At 39.8% G+C, this 5,912-nt stretch overlaps 1 non-coding gene across 1 annotated transcript; it reads left to right on the plus strand.

Annotated features, from left to right (window-relative positions):
- Positions 1 to 4,492: 4,492 nt before the first annotated feature.
- On the plus strand, positions 4,493 to 4,599 carry LOC141715364 (small nucleolar RNA R71). Its single transcript, XR_012572130.1, has one exon. It is a non-coding gene; the product is annotated as a small nucleolar RNA R71 (small nucleolar RNA).
- The last annotated feature ends 1,313 nt before the right edge of the window (positions 4,600 to 5,912 follow it).

Consider the following 5,912-nt stretch of genomic DNA (forward strand, 5'->3'; position numbering starts at 1 on the left):
CATAAATGACTTAGGAGATAGCTTCCTGTCGTGCCACTTTTTTACTTTTTCCTTGTACATTTTGTTGTTTTCGTACGCTTGAAGTCAAAATTCATCAAGTTCATTTTACTGAAGCATTCGCTTCTTCCCAGCTTCATCTAGATCAAGGTTCAACTTCTTCAATGCCCAATAAGCCTTATGCTCAAGCTCCGCAGGTAAATGACATCCCTTACCATAGACAAGCTGAAACGGGGACATCCCAATTAGAGTCTTGTATGCTGTTCTATAAGCCCAAACAACTTCATCGAGCTTCAAAGACCAATCTTTCCTTGACGGACAAACGACTTTCTCTAGAATGCGCTTGATCTCTCTATTAGACACTTTAGCTTGACCATTAGTTTGCGGATGAGAGGAAGTAGTGATGCGATGATTCACATTGTAGCGTTGCATCATAGAAGTGAACTTACGATTGCAGAAATGCGACCCTTCATCACTTATGATAATTCATGGCGTTCCAAACCTTATGAATATCTGCTTATGAAGAAAACTCAACACTACCTTTGCATCATTAATTGGCAGAGCCTTGACTTCTACCCATTTTGAGATATAATCAACTTCCAGCAAGATGTACTGATTATTGCAGGACGAGATAAATGGTCCCATGAAATCGATTCCCCAAACATCGAAGACCTCAACTTCAAGCATCACATTCAAAGGCATTTCATTCTTTCTGGTAAGATTCCCAACTCTTTGACAACGATCACACCTTAAAATGAACTGATGTGCATCCTTAAATAATGTAGGCCAGAAAAAACCTGCTTGAAGAATACGAGTTGCTGTCTTTTCACCACCATAAACTGTGGAATGATAGTCTCGTAATATCCCCTCCGTCTCACAGAATGGGATACATCTCCTGATAATCTGGTCAGCTCCTTGTCTAAACAAATATGGTTCATCCCATATGTACCACTTCACCTCATGTAAAAACTTCTTCTTTTGTGCCGCATTTATATTATGAGGCATTATATTGCTAACAAGATAGTTCACAATGTCTGCAAACCATGGTTCTTCCTCTTAAATTGCGAACAACTGCTCAATCAGAAAAGATATATTGATCAATGTCTTATAATATGAAGTAGAATCGGTATTCTCCAATCTCGAGAGATGGTCAGCTACTTGATTTTCAGTACCTTTTCGATCCTTGATCTCTAACTTAAATTCCAGTAGGAAGAGCACCCAACGAATAAGCCTAGGCTTCGAATCCTTCTTTGAGACCAGATAGCGGATGGCAGCGTGATCAGTGAATACTGTCACCTTTGTCCCAAGTAGATACGATCGAAATTTCTCGAAACCAAAAATTATAGCCAAGAGCTCCTTCTCACTAGTGGTGTAGTTCAGTTAAGCTCCATTTAGTGTCTTACTAGCATAGTAGACCACATGAAAGATACTAGACTTTCGCTGCCCAAGAACTGCTCCCACTGCATAATCACTTGCATCACACATCATCTCAAAAGGTTCTCTACAATCAGGTGCCGTAATAACTGGTACATTGATTAAACTCTTCTTGAGAGTCTCTAATGCTGCCAAGCATTCATCATCAAATTTGAAAGGCACATCTTTCTCGAGCAAGTTGCACAACGGCTTAGAAATCTTAGAGAAGTCCTTGATGAAACACCGATAAAAACCCATATGACCAAGAAAACTACGGATTCCTTTCACAAAAATAGGTGGCGAAAGATTTTCAATGACTCCCACCTTGGCTTTATCCACCTCAAGACCCTTACTAGAGACCTTATGCCCAAGAATGATGCCTTGTTGCACCATGAAGTGACATTTTTCTCAATTGAGCATCAAATTGGTTTCCACACACCTTTTGAGCACCAAACGAAGATTATTCAAGCATTCATCATACGAATGTCCAAAGATGGAGAAGTCGTCCATGAATACTTCGACATTATTTCCAATCATATCAGAGAATATAGCCATCATGCATTTCTGAAAAGTGGCAGGTGTACCACATAAGCCAAAAGAAGTTCTACGGAAAGCAAACGTGCTGAATGGATAAGTGAAAGTAGTCTTCTCTTGATCTTCTGGTGCAATGCAAATCTGATTGTAGCCCGAATAGCCATCCAGGACACAATAATACTCATGACCAGCCAACCTATCGAGCATCTGATCAATAAATGGAAGAGGGAAGTGATCCTTCCTTGTGGCTTTATTCAACTTTCTGTAATCCATGCATACCCTCCAGCCTATGACTGTTCGAGTGGGGATGAGCTCGTTCTTCTTATTTGCTACCACAATAATACCTCCTTTCTTAGGTACACATTGCACGGGGATCACCCATGAACTGTTATAAATAGGATATATGATTTCTGCATCCAGCCACTTTAGAATTTCTTTCTTCACCACTTCTTTCATTATAGAATTAAGCCTTCGTTGTTGCTCAACAGTCGGCTTGCTACCTTCCTCTAGCAGAATTTTATGCATACAGTATGAAGGGCTGATCCCTTTTATATCTGCTATAGTCCATCAGATGGCCGATTTGAATTCTCTTAAAATCCTCAAGAGCTTGTCCTCATCACTACCTGAAAGGTTAGATGCAATAATAATAGGTAAAGTAGATGCATCACCTAAAAAAGCATACCTCAAGTGTTCAGGCAATGGTTTAAGCTCCAAAATAGGTGCTTCCTCAATTGATGGTTTGAGCTTTCCCTCAGCATTCTTGAGATCAGTATTACCAAGAGATTCAAATGGCATGTCTAGCTTTTGTTTCCAAGGAGAAGCATTTAGATATTGTAAATGCTCATTGCCTTCCTCATCATTATTGTCAAATTCCCCTAATAAGGCTTTTTTTAAGGCACCCGGCCTTAGCACATGATCAAGTTATGAAATAACTGCAGAATCGACCAAATCCATCTTGAAGCACTCTTCATCTTCCGTAGGGAATTTCATCACATTGAACACATTGAATGTCACATCCTGATCTTGCACCCTCATAGTAAGTTCACCTTTTTGTACATCAATCAAGGTACGGCATGTAGCCAAGAAAGGTCTTCCCAAGATTATGGGAATCTTCTTATCTTCCTCGAAATCCAGAATGACAAAATCTGCAGGAAAGATGAGCTTGTCCACCTTTACTAGCACGTCCTCCACGATGCCTCATAGGTATATAATAGAACGATCAGCCAATTATAGAGACATGTATGTGGGCTTTGGATCAGGCAAATTCAGCTTTTTGAAGATAGACAACTGCATCAGATTGATGCTTGCTCCCAAATCGCAAAGGCACTTGTCGACTGACAAACTTGCCAATGGTGCAAGGAATGGTGAAGCTACCTGGATCCTTAAGCTTTGGAGGTAACTTTTGTTGCAGCACAACACTGCACTCTTCCGTTAGAGCAACGGTATCAAGATCATCCAGTTTCACCTTCCTTGAAAGAATACCTTTTATGAATTTTGCATAACTAGGCATTTGCTGCAGAGCCTCAAAGAAAGGTATGTTGATGTGAAGTTTCTTGAACACCTCCAGAAACTTACCAAACTGCTTGTTCAGCTTTTGTTTTTGCAATCTATTAGAAAAAGGTGGTGGAGGATAGAGTTGTTTCTCCCCTGTATTACCCTCGGGCAGAGTGTATTCAACAGTAGTCTTCCTTGGTTCCCCCTCTTTCTCCTTTTTCTTTTCTCCTTCATCTACGACTTCAGCTTCTCCATCTTTTGCTTTTTCAGCATTTACAACTTTTCCAGAGCTTAAGGTGATAGTTTTGACTTGCTTCTTAGCTTCCTTCCTTCCTGGCACTTCAGTATTGCTAGGAAGTGTGCCAGGTTGATGATTGAGCAAGGCCTTGGCTATTTGACCAATTTGATTTTCCAAGGTCTTGATCGAAACAGCCCGACTTTTGCGCAACAACTTTAACTCCTCAAAATCAGCACTAGAAGGTGGAGCTGCACCTCCTTGTTGAGGATATGATTGCCTTTGAGCATATTGTTGAGGTTGCTGGAATCCAGGTGGATTAAACTGTTTACTTGCAGCTTGCTGATATGGTTGCTGAACAACATTCTGATTATTGCTCCAACTGAAATTGGGATGGTTTCTGTTATTAGGATGATAAGTAGCTGACACAGGCTGTTGTGATCGCTGATAATTGTTCACATACTGAACAGATTCATTAACAAGAGAACACTGATCTGTTGCATGAGAGCCTGCACAAAGCTCACAGACTATAACTATTTTATTGACTCCATAGCTGGTTAAAGAATCGACCTTCATGGACAGCGCTTGGAGCTGCGCTGCAATAACTATAGCTGCATCAACTTCCAGAATAGCTTCTACCTTCCCAGGCATCATCCTTTGAGTTGGGTTTTGATACTCCTTTGCATCCATAGTTCAATAAGATTATAGGCTTCAGTATAGCTGTTGGCCCACAAAGTGCCTCCAGAAGCTGCATCGAGCATGAGCCTAGATTGGGCCCCCAAACCATTATAGAACCCAGTGATCACCATCCAGTCAGGCATACCATGATGTGGACACTTTCTCAACATCTCCTTGTAGCGCTCCCAAGCTTCACACATAGATTCTCCTTGTTGCTGCGCAAATTGAGTAAGAGCACTCCTCATAGCTGCAGTGTTGGCCATTAGATAGAACTTCACCAGAAACTTTTGCACGAGATCTTCCTAAGTAGGGCACCGAGTCCCCGGCAGCGGCGCCAAAAACTTGTTAGGGCACAAAGCATGCACTAATTAAATCACGCAAGTATGCGCGTTCGCAAGTAATATAGAATGATTTCTAGTTCGTTCCCACAGAGACTCTGATTAATTATATTTAATTAACACTCACTCACCAATGTATAATTACTCTTCAATATCAAGATAATAACAATTAAGGTTGATTAACTAATATTAACTACGAGAATAAAACACTTAAATTATCAATATTAAACACACATGAGATCATAACTTCATTAATACTTCATTCAATAGTTATTGTTATTACCCTTAGCATGTAATGGTGATGATATTAATCGAACAACACGAAACTGATAAACGCCAACTTTCGTAATACGAATACCATTCTACCAAGCATCCACAATTAAGATAGAAGCTGAATAGACATCAATTATGTTGAGATCCTATATGTCTACAGAATTTAACAACATAACGATTTTAGCGCAAGTTATTCATTATGATTATACAGGACAAGTAAAACGGTTAGAGGTACCCACCAATCATGCATACAATACATGAACCTATGCTAGCATGGCAAGTTCTAAATCTCAAGATTCATTATCGCTTCACAAGAGATTAACACGCAATCTTATATGTTCGCGACGCACATAAGACGAATAAGCACAACCTATGTTAGATATCATACAATCACCAAATACTAATGTATTAAACAATTAACTAAAGAAATCTATAGTAAATCCTCTATGACCCCACGATCACGATTAGCCCATGATAGAACTCATCGTCACCATGGGTTCATATGAAAACATGATATAAACAAAATAATATAAACTAATAAAAATTACTTAATAAAAACAGAGTACGTCACAAGAGTATTAAGGTTCAAAGTGTAAAGAAAACTAGCATCCACTATTACAACAAATTAAAAGAATCACAAGATAAACGTATGCTTCCTCTTCTTCGTTGTTGCGTGCTAAAATGGACTTCTTAATCTTCTCTCCTTATTACTTGTTCCTTGCTTATTGTGAAAACGTCTCCCAAATAGGTTTATATAAGAATCCACAAGAAACAGCGCTATCAGAAGCCCGATAGAACTCGAATTAGAAAATCCAGAATTAAAATTCCCGCACCTAGGAGGCCGCCTCCAATCTCCACGCGGGCGCCTCCTGGCAGGCGGTCGCCTGCTCCTTCCAGGCGGGCGCCTACAACCTTTTTGGAAAAATAATATTTTTTCTTCTGATTTTGCT

Source organism: Apium graveolens, chromosome 3, assembly GCF_009905375.1.
Source record: "Apium graveolens cultivar Ventura chromosome 3, ASM990537v1, whole genome shotgun sequence".
Classification (NCBI taxonomy): domain Eukaryota; kingdom Viridiplantae; phylum Streptophyta; class Magnoliopsida; order Apiales; family Apiaceae; genus Apium; species Apium graveolens.